This window comes from Eptatretus burgeri, chromosome 19 (genome assembly GCF_056783735.1).
Source record: "Eptatretus burgeri isolate ZD-2024b chromosome 19, Ebu_testis_v1, whole genome shotgun sequence".
Taxonomy (NCBI): Eukaryota; Metazoa; Chordata; class Myxini; order Myxiniformes; family Myxinidae; genus Eptatretus; species Eptatretus burgeri.
In genome coordinates, this window is record NC_140979.1 from 2,682,104 (window position 1) to 2,696,346 (window position 14,243).

The 14,243-nt window shown below is 45.5% G+C and overlaps 1 long non-coding RNA gene across 4 annotated transcripts in view; it reads left to right on the top strand.

The window, feature by feature from the left end:
• Positions 1-13,971, top strand: part of LOC147008428 (uncharacterized) — a 37,261-nt gene extending 23,290 nt beyond the window's left edge. For 2 of the 4 annotated variants that reach the window (XR_015053436.1, XR_015053437.1), the window contains exons 3-4: positions 6,410-6,574; positions 11,348-13,971. This is a non-coding gene — a long non-coding RNA (uncharacterized LOC147008428). The remainder of the gene's footprint in view (positions 1-6,409; positions 6,575-11,347) is intronic. The other 2 variants (XR_015053438.1, XR_015053439.1) reach the window with 1 other exon arrangement.
• Positions 13,972-14,243: the final 272 nt, after the last annotated feature.

Genomic DNA, 14,243 nt, shown 5'->3' on the forward strand with positions numbered 1-14,243 from the left:
TGTGATACCGGTCGTCCGTCCGTCCGTCCGTCCGTCCGTCTGTCTGTCTGTCTGTCTGTCTATCCGTCTGTTCCTGTCCGCACTCTAACTCCCAAACTTTTAAACTTTCACGTTTCATATTTGGTACATAGGTACAGACTGTGTAGACGGTGTTTCGCGACATCCGTTCATCATCTAAAGTGGTTTCCATGGCAACCAGGATGATGTTTCCATCCATTCATGTCTGCACTCTAACTCCCAAAGTTTTCAACTTTCACGTTTCATATTTGGTACATAGGTACAGACTGTGGAGACGGTGTGTCGTGACATACGTTCGTCATCTAAAGTTGTTGTCATGGCAACCAGGATGCTGTTTTCCATCCGTTCCTGTCCGCACTCTAACTCCCAAAGTTTTCAACTTTCACGTTTCATATTTGGTACATAGGTACAGACTGTGGAGACAGTGTGTCATGACATACGGTCGCCATCTAAAGTGGTTGCCATGGCAACCAGGATGCTGTTTTCCATGTAGTAGCACAATTCTGTATATACCTTCTTGTTCAGGCGTATATTGTGCTCACTTGCGCTCTTGTTACTGATTTCAATATACAAATACATATATTGCTTTAAAATTATACTTCACTGCAATGCTTTATAAAAATATTAATTATTAGACGTCTTTTAAAAACGATAAATGTATCAACAGGTGAGCATTGGGTGGCTTTGACACCAACTCTGGTTTCCCTTCCATTTGCTCCAGCTCTTCCATGAGCCTTGATCATTTATCTAAAAAATAAAAAAAAAATTTTTTTTAACCCTCACTTTCATCTGATCTTTGTTTTGTAAATTTTCACCAACTATGAATAAACTTTTAACAATTTATTCACGTCCTGAAAATCAGCTACCCTGTTTTATTATGATGCAATTTTCACACAGGTTAGTTATCATTGTTACCTTTCCTCCTCTTGCTGCACAGTATACATCTTTCACGCCTTACATTGTACTAAATCCTGCTTTCTATCGCACATATCTCACTGCATTGGGAATGTTTAGTGAAATACACCTATCATAGCCATTCATCATGATGTCTGACCAGAAGTCTCCTTTGACACTTTTTCCCAAAACCAGAGCAGCAAAGGGATAATCAGTAGCACCATGACAAACATCACCAGCACCACCATGATGGAAACAATGAAGTAACTGATCAAAATCCATTCGGTGGAGTTTGCTTGATAACCAGCTGGTGCTTCCGTGTGAAACCATTCGAAGAAGGTTTTCTCCTGTGTAGACAAAGCATAAAAAAACAAGAATTAGAGCCCAGTCAATATACTGTTGTGGTTGAGGAAATTCGCAAACCACCATTCAGGTCCCGTAGGTGAGATATCTCTGTAAGTACATGTGTAGTTAGCCCCAAACCCGTTGTTTAGAGGGAATAAATGTGATTCATTCAGGCTGCGACCCTTTAAGATATCCGTTTTTCTGTTCTATCTTTATTTTGAACCAACCACGTCTCAACCGCCATCACACAACAACCACCAACCGCAACGCCACTTCACAACAACAACCACCAACCGCAACGCCGCTTCACAACAACAACAACGCCAACAGCCACGACCTTTACCGTCACGGCTCGCTCTCGCAAACATCGCATCACCGCCATTCCAAGCGTCACCGTGGCCAGGGACCGCCACTTTAGACCCTCCACCACCTTCACCTCTCCTGCAGCTATTCCCGCACCACTTGTGAACGCCGAGCGTCAGGCTGTCCTGGCCTCGTACAGGGCGCGCGCTGAGCCGCGGGTACAAAGAGCGGCCTTTCCGAGGGGAAGTCGGATCAGGAATGATACACGCCCACTTCCGATCCGTCCAATCATTAAGCGCGGGGCGATTTGGCCCCGCCTCCAGGCGCGTCGGAGTAGAATCGATATATGCAAATTGGAGGATCAGGGGAGGTTCACGCCCACTTTTCCTCCGTCCAATGGGCGAGCGTGGCTCCGCCCCGAGCTCATCCTGATCCGGAAATTTGCATATGGATTCTCCTGCCGTACTATAAAGCGCCGAGTGCGGGGCGAATTCAGTCAGTTTCTGTTTTGGGCTCGGGCGAGTTGGAGAAGTGTGGCGGCGGCGAAGTGTGGCAGCGGCAGAGTGTGGCAGCAGCAGAGTGTGGCAGCAGCAGTCATAACGGGTCTGGAGGAGAGTCGGAGTCTGTCGGGGTTCGGAGTCTGTCGGGGAGCTGCAGAGAGGGGAAGCCGGGAGCGTGGTCGAGGTCGCAGTGGAGTCGCTCGTCGCGGGACCCAAGCAGGCCGGCTGTCCTCTTTCCCCATCAACAATTCCCCCCTGCTTCCCCCCGCGCTGAGATAATGCGAAAAGGGGGCCCCATTCCCACCCCATTCCAAGCAGTGCCAACGAAACCTGCGGAGGAACGCGGAGTCGGGGCACCGCCGCGGCATTTGCGGCTCATCACAAGACGGGTAGGCTCCACCCGGTCTCGCGCCACAGGTCTGCCCCCTCGTCGTTGAGGGTGGCCCTTTTTCTTTTGCTTTTGAGTATATGTGTTGTCGGCGCCGTCTGTAAAGTAAAACTGTGTAAGTGTTGTCGTGTGCTCGCGTAGTCAGTAGTAGATCTGCATTGTTGTGTTCCTTTTGTTACATTTGCTTTTGGTGCATAATTGTAATTGTATCTGTGTGCTATCCGTGTGCCGCGGAACAAATGTGCCTTATGTTGAACTGTTTTTCCCGTTTCGCTTCGTCTTTTCTTTAATTGAATCTCCATCTTACTTCACGTAAAGGGTTGGTAGTGGGCTAAATATGCCCGATAATTAATCGGAACCGTCGAGGTTGACGATAACACCGCTCGGTTATCCCGATAGTACGGAACGGGTCGCTTAAAGTGGCCCGTGTCCGAAGTCGACCTGCGGTGAGGTGCGATCGCCCGGTCTACCCTCCGCGTGGGTACTTAGGTAGGTCGAATTTGGCGAACAACCATATCCCACGCGGGGGGCCGATTGGCACGATTGTGGTGAGGCCGAAAGGCCCACCTGTGACTAGTTCCCAGCGTTAGTCCGAGAGGGTCACGACGGAATTGTCCGTCCGGTGTGCGACGTGCCGCGATTCGAGTTACGTGGCCGCTCGCACGCCGGCGGGCGCGAATTCGCAACAATACAGTGCCGATAGAAAGTCCACACCCCCTTTCAAATTTTTCACCTTTTGTTACCTTAGAGCCTGGAATTGAATTACATTAAATATCAGACTTTTTCCACCTTCAATAACACATCGTAACCCACAACTTCCAAGTGCAAAACAAATTCTACAAATTTCAGAAAATTAATAAAAAATACAAAACGAGAATATCTTGGTTGGATAAGTGTCCACCCCCCTTATAATAGCAATTGTATGTTACCTCAGGTGTAAGCAATCACCTTCAAAATCACACACCGAGATAATTGGCCTCCACCTGTGTTAAACTGCAGTGATTCAGATTATTTCAGAACAAAATCAGCTGTTCCTGGAGGTTTACTCTTCTGGGGAGTGAATTTCACAGCAAAGACTCAACCATGAGGACCAAGGAGCTTTAAAAAGACCTCCGGAGCACAGTCAAGACAATCATTAAGAAGTTGAAGGCATATGGTACCACCAAGACCCTACCTAGATCAGGCCGTCCCTCCAAACTGGGTGACCAAGTCAGGAGACTGATCAGAGAGGCCACCACGAGGAAAATGGCAACTTTGAAAGAGGTACAGGCCTTTATGGCAAGGACTGTTCACTATGTGCATGTGACAACAATATCCCAAGCACTCCACAAGTTGTGCCTGTACGGTGGTGTGGCAAAAAGGAAACCATTACTCAAAAAAGCCCATCTTGAGTCCCGTTTGAGGTATGCAAAAAAACACTCTGGAGATTCTGAAGATATGTGGCAAAACGTTTTGTGGTACCCCTTGACACCAAGGATTGTGTCACACTCGGTGTCAGGTGTTCTGTGTTAGGTGTTACACCTGGTGTTACACCAGATCATCAGTCAAAATCAAAATGGCAGCCATTACTTTTTCAATAACCTTTTTAGATGGACGTATAACCCCAATTTATGGGGCCGAGCTAGGTTCATGAGCTAGGTTTACTAAAAAAAGGATTGTATTTGGATTATCTCCATTTGAAGGAAATAGGTGGTCGCACCACACATCACAGTAGAGGGAAGAGATTCACAGAATGTGGCAGATCAGCTCTTGGCCTACATGTGAACCATTCAGTTTGTTTACTGCAGAAAAATGTAAGTTTTGACAGCAAAATCACATGGTTTTATTGGAATTGTTCTTTTGTTTGGCTAGCACCTGGCTGGCACTCCAAGGTTGCAAATAACTTGCAGATATGCTGGATAAGTCTGAAAATGTAGTGAAATTAGGCCCAAAACTTGGGCTTCAGAAACCGGGAAATCCCCAGTTTTGGCATGGCCAGCTCATGCATTTGTGAACCCATGGCTCAAATTAGTCAGGGATTTTGCCTCGGCCTAAAGCGTCATTTTCCATCACTTCCATGGGGCTTTCTCTGGATCCTGACGAGTAATTGAGGTGAACCCATGGTTCAAATTGGTTAGTTTGAGGCCTTTCTGCTGGTTAGGTTTGTGATCTGCAGCTGACAGATACATGCAGCCTGAAAAAGAAGGTCTTTGCTAGGTTTCATTATTGTTCATCTTCAGCTCTTTTGAAGTGAACTGGCTTTCCCCAAATCTGTGTCCTGGGCCTAGTTTTGTGCAGGCTGTGATGGTTCAACGGTGAAATGAAATAGTCTAAAATTGAATGAATTTTTTAAAACTTGTATATATTTTATTTGCCAAACACGAATCCGCATAACAGGCATACAAGATGCAGAAAACAAAGACGGCTGATCTGGAAGGTTGTGACCTCCAACACCCTTGATCTCGAGTGATCAAGTGTTAAGGCAAATGGAAATGAATACAGAAATTCTGATCGCTAACACTGAGCTGGGTTTATGGTGTGACACCTGGTGTGATCCTTACACCCAACACTGGCTCTGACCTGTGATCACACCTGGATCTAGTGTGATCCAGGGATCACACCTAGATTCTGTAAGCAGGTCACAACTGGTGTGATCTTGAGTGTTAGGTGTCAGGATCAGGTGTTAGTGTGATCTTAACACTGGCTGTGACCTCACCCATTGTATGAAATGCTGGTCCAACTCGACCATTATCTAGTCTGCAAAGTAAACCAATAAGGCCAAATGCAACTTATTCTAAATTTATAGCAAAATCAGATTGATACCAGGTTACAATTGAACTAATGAGTTTATTTCAGCATTGGCATACCATATGCATGCATGTTGAGAAAACTGAAATTGGCATGTCATTGAAGGCCTTTTACTAATTACCGGTACTTTACTTGTTTTGAACTTACCTCGCCAAGGGGCTCTGCAGTGTCCTTTTTACCTTAAGATAAAGCAGCCCTCATTTGTGTTGGATAGTAAGCAACACATTGTCAATTATTGATGAAGGAACTGGTTGCTTTGTTTTAATGTTGGATTAAGATTGTTAATAGATGGCAGCACTGATATTATCTCAGTATGTGGAGCCAAATAGGCCAAATATTGACTTGCCTAACAACAAGCTCATCAGTTCGTGTTAGTCCCGGGAGGTATGGTAAAAATCCACCAACATTTTTGTGACCTGTCTTCATCCAGTGCACAAAGAATGTGATCTATACTATAACAGGTATGCAAGAATGCAATCCTGAAGGCTAGCTTCATTGAAATGGAAGACAGATATTACAATATAACCCTATTAGTGATTACATCTGACCTCATCTTAAGTGGACTTTCCCCACATTTTTCTTCTTAAGTTGGTGATTCCAAATCAGGGGACTTTACTCTACATTTTGCATTTGGTTCCAATGATGGATCTTTAAGAGCAATTAAATGGCTAATTAGCCCTAATTAGCATGCATCTTAAATGGCCTTTCCCACAAAATATTTTTTCTTAAGTCGGCCTAATGGATTTGGGCTCAGTGAGATGTCCTCTACCAAATAGTAAAGGAATTATGCTTGGATCTTTCAGAATAATTAAACGGATAATTAAGCCCTAATCAGCAGAGAGCCCCTAAGGAGACCTCTCGACGCTCCAAACCCGGAACCGGAAGGATAGGAATATGTTTTCCTTGTGAGAGTGAGGGGTGAGGGGGTGAGTTGGCACTGAGGTTGGAAAAAAGAATGGTTGATGGAAAGCGAACGGAAGGATAGGATAGGAATATGATAGGAAATAGGAATCTTGATGAAAATGTTTGACTGTTTTTGTGACGTCGTTGAACTTTTTTGTGACGTCATTCACCTCACATCTCAATTCTTGAGCTGTCAGCTTCACGTGAAATGACGAGGGCAAAAATATGCAAAACAAGGATACTAACACATCGTTTGTGTTACCCTTTACAGCGGAAATTGTGATATCGTGATGTACAAACGATCGGACCAACCATGATGCGTTCAACTCCACGAAGGTTTTATTGACAACGCTCGGCTCCATTCTGGTCACGTGTTTCGCACATGTGCAAACGGCACTCACATCAAACTCAAGGGACGTCAATGCATCACAGAAATGTAAACGAGTCAGCTTTATATTTTATATTTTAAAAAATACAAAAAATAGATCTGTACTAACAGGAATGTTGATGTTATTTATTTTTTCTTCTGCGTGGCTTTGAAAAATTTTTTTTTATGGTCCAATTACGTGATGTTGAAAACGAGGTGTAAATAAACTACAACGAAGCCGCTTAAAAAACAAATTCCATTTTGTCTGTATGTTTGGAAGAACAGCCAAGCTGCCCATAAATACTATATATACACCTCAAAAGTGTACTGAAGGACATCACGGCTCTCTTAACACTTACAAACCAAATGGTTAATTAATGAGGGTCTCCACACAGGGTGTGTTCAAATGTTATGTTAAGATGTGTTCATAACTGAAATGAATGAGAGAGAGAAAGGCCTTCGCTTTTAATTAGGCTTTAATTTGCTTGATTGAAGCCATCTCCACAAACACAAACAAAAAGGTACATCAACAATCGACGACAGCGAAGTATAATAATAATTAACCAGCAAACACACAGAGCCAGGTACACTCTCAACTCTCACCGTTTAAGCCTCAGTAGACTACAACGCCAGTCAACGACAAGAACCGAGGGACCATCCTTTAGTCAAAGCAGTTTTCCAGCTCTCGCTCCACAAGCAAGTCACAAGTCACGAAGTGCGGCTTTGTCTTCTTCTTGTTTAATTTCACCACAATAACTGTAATGTATCAGGCAGGGAAAGCAGTTTGAATGCACCATCAATCTTTTGTTGCACTCCACACACAGAAACCTCAGATCCATTCACGAGCCCAGCCTCCTCATGCCGCCATGTTCCCGCCTCGCGATGACCGCACTTCCCGTTGATCTCATACATGAGTACATGACATCTCCCCCCTCCCATTAAGTGTGAAAATGCATGAAAGATGAACACAAGAGTGATGAAGACACTCGTAAATAATACAAAGATCATGAATATATGAGTAACGGCTCCAAATCGAGGCGGAGAGGAGACTTTGGAACTCTTGATGATCGTCGGGGTACAAAGCCAACTGACGCTGGTCGTGCTGCTGCTACGGCGTTATTGGGGTCAGCCTCAGGGAGTGGTGCAGTACCATCTGCAGCACCAACTTCGCTCTTCACAGGTTCAGGGAGTGGTTTCTGTGAATTTGTGAAGATGACATCATTTGTGAAGATGACAGGATCGCAAGACCGATACCGGACATGATCAAGGTGTCTCCGGACGACTCAATTATCCTCGAGATTGATCTTGTCGGACAACGGTCCCTCGTTCTTGTGAACCCTCCTCGGTAGCCAAGCCTTTCCGCGACCAAAGTTTTTTTCACAAACACCGGGTCCCTGATGTTTATAGAGTGCTGTACTGCATGTTTGTCATGATGAAGTCTCTGTTTCCACTGATTTTGATGCACGACCGACGCCACGTCTGGTCTTCGACAATCCGGTCGTGTACTCAAATGTCGTTTCATCAACAGCTCAGCTGGTGTCACCCCCGTTGTCGTGTGGGGAGTGATGCGGTGAGTGAAAAGCAAACGTGATAGTCTGGTCTGAAGGCTTCCGCCGTGTAACTTATTTCGACCAGACTTGATGAAACTCACAGAGCTTTCGGAGAGTCCATTTGAAGCTTGATGGTGGGGGCTCACAAACTTGTGGATTATACCGTTCAGGTGAGTGAATTCAGTGAATTCGGAGCTTGAGAAACAGGTTCCATTGTCAGTGACTATCACGCGTGGCAAACCATGAGTGGCGAAGCACCGGCGCAGCCTCTCTATCGTCGCGTGTGAGGTTGCTGCATATGTTACAAAGGCATCGATCCATTTCGTGTGAACATCCGTAACAACAAGGACCATACGGCCGTCGATGGGTCCAGCATCGTCAAGATGAATCCTCTGCCATGGTTCAGTGGGCCATTCCCAGGGATCCAGTGGCGCCTTTGCAGCGGCGTTTCGACTGCTTTGGCACGGATAACAATGTTTCACGCACTGTTCTATGTCAGAGTCAAGGTGAGGCCAGCAGACGTAGTTCCGTGCCAGTGATTTCATTCTTACAATGCCTGGATGACAATCGTGAAGCTGATCCAAAATCTTTGTGCGCAAGTTTGGGGGAATGACCACTCGGCATCCCCACAGCAAGCAGCCATTCTCGACACTTCGTTCATTCTGCCTGGCCTTGCACGAATACAATTCAGGGTCAGCATCGTGTCGAAGGCCCCACCCTTGCCCAGTCGCATGAATGACCTTGGAAAGAAATGGGTCATGCCTGGTGTAGGTCCGTATCTGGTTGGCTTCGATTGGGTTGTGATTCAAAAATTCCATCAGAGATATCATGCTGCTCGGTGCAGGGGGGTGAAACACTTGTGTCCGGAAGTGGCAGGCGACTCATGGCGTCTGCATTTGAAATTGTGGAGCCAGGTGTGTACGTCATGTCGTCGTCATATGCCGAGAGTGAAAGTGACCAACGTATGATACGAGGCGGTAAGACCTCTGAGGGAGCTTTTGTTGAACCAAACAAACTAATCAGTGGTTTGTGGTCCGTGTAAATCGTGAAATGTCGACCGAAGACGTACTGGTGAAATTTCTTAACTCCGAATACAATGCCAAGTCCTTCTTTGGCCAGTGACTGTAGTTCTTCTCAGCTGGGGACAGTGTATGAGATGCGAATGTGATTGGTCTATCTGTGCGATCTGGCATGATGTGTGACAAAACAGCACCAACCCCGTACTAATCGCATCACACGACAGGACCATGTCTTTGTCTGGGTCAAAGTGAACGAGCACATATGAAGACTGCAGCATGTCTTTTGACTTCTGGAAGGCTGATGACTCTGGAATGTCCCATTTCCAGCTGATGCCTTTTTATCCCTCAGCCGGAATTGGGCTGAAAAAGGGGTATTGTCGTCATAGGCGTTGTCTGGGCGTCCGTCCGTCTGTCAACTTTTGGTTTCCGTCAATTTCGAGGAGAACGCCTTCTCCGATTAAATGCATTTTTGTGGGGCGTGTTGGGGTTGAGTCGAGGAAGGTTCCTTTAGAAAATGGGCGCGCTGCGATTTTCAATGTGGCCTCCATGGCAGCCATCTTGAAATTGGTTTCCGTCGATTTCGAGGAGAACGCCTTGTCCGATTTAATCCATTTTTGTAGGGTGTGTTGGGGTTGAGTAGAGCAAGGTTCCTTTCGAAAATATGCGCGCTGCGATTTTCAGTGTGGCCGCCACGGCAGTCGTCTTGAAATTGGTTTTCGTCAATTTCGAGAACGGCTTGGCTTGTCCGATTAAATGCATTTTTGCAGTGTGTGTGTTGGAGTTGAGTAGAGGAAGGTTCCTTTCGAAAATGGGCTCGCTGCGATTTTCAGTGTGGCCGCCACGGTAGCCATCTTGAAGTCTGATTGATTTTCAATATGACGTCCAACGTGCTCTAACTGACTGCATCATCGTGATATCACTGCTTCCTTTTACAATGCATGGGCTGAGGGGTTACGCCCGCTTTGCAGAGCTATTTTTTATTTTAACCAGCAAATACAGTGGGCCAAGCATGGCAACAATGTTTGGGATATACCTGCTGTAGTACTGCAGCATGCCAATGTAAGCCGAGAGTTCAGAAATGTTGGTCGGAGATGGGGCGTCTTTGATTGCTCTGATCTTGTACGCCTCCCAGCTTGCTTCACGCGGGTTGAACTCGTCAATACGGCCGAGGGACGTGGTGATCGAGTAGCGTATGCAGGGAAATAACGAGTTGGTAGGCCAACAGCTAACTGCAATAGCTCAGCTTACTTTCCATGCACTCACCAGAATCCCATCCTCGTCGCCATGTAATGTGTCAGGCAGGGAAAGCAGTTTGAGTGCACCAACAATCTTTTATTGTGCTCCACACACAGAAACCTCAGAACCATTCATGAGCCCAGCCTCCTGATGCCACCATGTAATTAGTTTTCTTGGACAAGGATAACTCAAGTATACAGCTATAAACTTGTCTGTTTTTTATTTTGCAATCCTCGCAATAAATGATCTGAATTCTGAACCAGAGGAGTTTATTCCATCTATCTCTAATTCCAGCAATCTTTGTGTGCGTGTGTGTGTGTGTGTGTGTGTGTGTGTGTGTGTGTGTGTGTGTGTGTGTGTGTGTGTGTGTGTGTGTGACCGCTGTTTCTCGACAACCACTGGTCCGATGTAATTGAAACTTGCCAGATATATTGCTGGGGACCTGAGGATGTGTCTTTTCAAGGTTTGATATTAATCAGACAAGTGCCTCCCAAGTTATGGCCATTTATTTACCAACCAATGACAGGACACGTTGTTGCGTGGGCGTGGCCGATGGGGGAAGGGAACCTCAGCCGCGCTCCCCATTACGGGTTACAACGTACGGGCTTCCGGATAGTGATGACTTCCTGTATTCGAAAATTTCTCGATTTCTTATGCGCATTTATCGTTAAACACAATGCCCCAAGTTATGATCGTTTTTATATTAGACGGTGCATAAATTTCGGTAACATCAGAGTGAGCTGGTATGCTCCGAACCAGGAAGTACAAAAAAATTTCTCTCTCTTCTCTTCTCTTTTTCTTTTTCCTTGCGACGACATTGCGAAAAGGCAAAATACGTTGGCGCTAATTGAATAATTGGCCATTAAAACAAAATTGTGAATAATCGTAACTGCGATATGCGAACTTCCGGGCCACGCACGTACGGGTATGCGATAGCGAAGAAACGGTCTGTGTGGTTGTTGTTTCTTGCCCGCGGTTTGAATTTTTTTTTTTTTTTACGGGCACGTACGAGTCTGAGGAAATAAATTCTATGACAGTTTTGGCGTAGTCACGGCAGGGATGCAAACCTGAAGGAACAAGAAACGGTGGAGCCACAGGAACAAGAGGTGAACGCTGACTCGCTGAAAGGACGAGGACCCTGGGTACCTGCAAAGAATTAAGGTGAGGAGCCCTTTTGATTATCCTCAGACAGAAGCTGGAGGACTAGTGATTGTTGGATGATAACAAGGAATTGAAATATAGAGCTCATGTACTTGTGTTATGCTTGGTGTTGGTTTAATGGTTGGAGTGGTGGGCTTGGGATCCTCGGATCATGAGTTTGAATCCCACTCGGCCGTTGAATTAATACCAGGTGTGGTTGACTCTGCCTGTTATCCTTCTGAGTTCAGCAAAATAAGTGCCAGCATGCTGGTATCCCGTGTCAGAGTGGTTACCCGTCCAGGATTGTGCCCATGAGCCAAGGAGACGGCTGAAGCTGCTTAAGCAGCACCAATGCTCTGCACAGAGAATGGTCCTAATGGATGGATGGTACTTGTGAATTTTTTTTTGTATTAATTTGCATATTGTACATTAAGTGTGTATGCCTGGTGTTGGCTTAATGGTTCGGGTGGTGTGCTTGCGATCCTCGGATCCTGAGTTCAAATCCCACTTGGCTGTTGAATTAATATCAGGTGTGGTTGACTGTCTGTTATCTTTGTGAGGTTGGCAAAATGAGTGCCAGCTCTCTTGGTGTCCTGTGTTCAAGTGGTGACCCATCAAGGATTGTGCCCACTCGCCCAGGAGACTGTCTTGGCAGCACCAGAGCCTTTCTGTGTGGTCCTGATGGATGTGTGGATGGAGGTTAAGTGTTTGTATTGTTTGAATTTTGTTTTTTTTCATTTAAGTTGCATATTGTTTTTTTTGTTGTTTTTTTTTACACTAATGAGCAAGATGGGTGATAGATCAGAGAAGGTGAGTAAAGTGGATTTACCTTAGAAGGAAGGGTATGTGTGCGAGTTACGTGTGATCATTATGGAGAGGGGTCATCAGGTGATATAGACAAGTGGTATGAGTTGACAAAAGATTTTTGAGGACAGGTTTTCCAAAGAATGGTACATTCGAAAGAGGTAGGCGAGAAAATCTGAGGAAGGAATTGGACAGGAGAAGTGGTGAAAAGAAACTCACAAAGGATGTGGATTGGAGAAAGTTTTCCCATGGGGAGAGGAAAGCAGAATAAGAGATGACAAATCAAAATTGGCTTAGTCTGAAAGATAGCTGACAAAGAGCACAACGTATGATGTCAGAAGTGACAAGGCAAATCGCCATTAGGACAGATGAGGGAAAAGATAAACAAAAGGGGAAGCCCAACCTCCAAATGGTTTCAACACAGGGCTGGAACAGAGACAGTAACTGAGGAAGTCGATGATGAGGAAGAGGTGCCTCCGGCATATCATCATGTTACACCCAGTATGGCTGAGGAACCTTCATCCAGGTATGAACCAGGAGCTCTCAAGGGGGAGCCTTCACTCCGCTTGCAATGCAACCCGATTTAAAAAAGGTAGGTAGTGTTCAAGGTGCAGTGGAGTGAGAAGAATCAGTTACCACAAGTATGACCGCTGAGAGACGAGAAGCAGCGAATCAAGGAAACGATAGCTCCGTTAAGAGCATTCCCAGGGCCGTGAGTGGGACAAGTTAGCTATGTGTCCCGACCTTGGTCATCAACAGAGTTACAAACAATAGCGGAGGAAATATCATCGATTGAGGAATATCTGAGACAATTTGGTAAAGAATTGGAATGAATCATACAATGCCATTGACCAACGATACGCGGCCGAGACATGCTGTTAAAATTGACAATACGAGAGGGATTATTTCAACAGTTGAAAACAACTGCGGAATGGGAAGCTGTGCCATTTGGACGGGATGATTTTCCAGAAGCAGCTAAATAGTGAGAATTTCAAGCCTTCAGACAAGTTATTGGGAATTTGCCAATACAAGTGGACTGGGATAAGGTTCAATCGTGTAAGCAGAGGGTCGGTGAAGATCCATCCGATTATTTGGAGAGGTTGAGAACTGCCTTTAGATCATCTTCTGGAATGGATGACAACAACATAACATTTCCATTGAAATGAATGGGTTGACTGTCAAACTCCAAGGAGATGTTAAATTGTGTATCGGCTGGGAGGCGAAGGAAATGAGAGAAATACTGGAGGAAGCTGTTCATTGCACAGGACAAATGGAGCGAAATCAAGGGACACATTTCACAGGGCAGGTAGTGAAAGAGTTGTGCTTTGGAGTTGAAAATAAAACAACATTTCCGTTGCCCACATCACCCACAAACTACAGGAACTGTACAAAGACATTATGGTTTCCTGAAAAATTAGTTAGCCAAGATTTGTGAACAAACTAACATTAAATGGCCGGATGCTATACCATGAGCACTAAATGGCTCTGCGATCAACACCGAGCAGCAGAACAGGTCTTTCTCCACATTAAAGCTTGATGGGTAGACCAATGAGAGTGCCATCCTCAGCCCCCTTAACGATGAAGCAAATGGATATCCATCAGATGGACGACACTATGCTTGAATTCTGTGTTGCATTAACATGTGTTGTGAAAGCATTTCGTTCACAGTTAAAAGAAGCATGACCTGGACCAGCAACCAATGAGTGCCATGGCTTCGTCTCTGGAGACTTCGTCGATATCAAGTCCCATAAACGAAAAAAACGCTCCAGCCAAGGTGGAATGGACTCCACCTGGTGCTACTGACAATACACACTGCGGTGAAATGCGAGGGTCGACAAACATGGATCCACTCACTCCAGCCACTGCAAGAGAGCCAGCGGAGTGGATGGCCAAAACGAAAAGACTTGAACTGTCCGTACACACTTTCATGGCTAATGATAACCCTCTCATGTACCTTCATTGTTTTGTGATAATCAACTCGATGGGGGC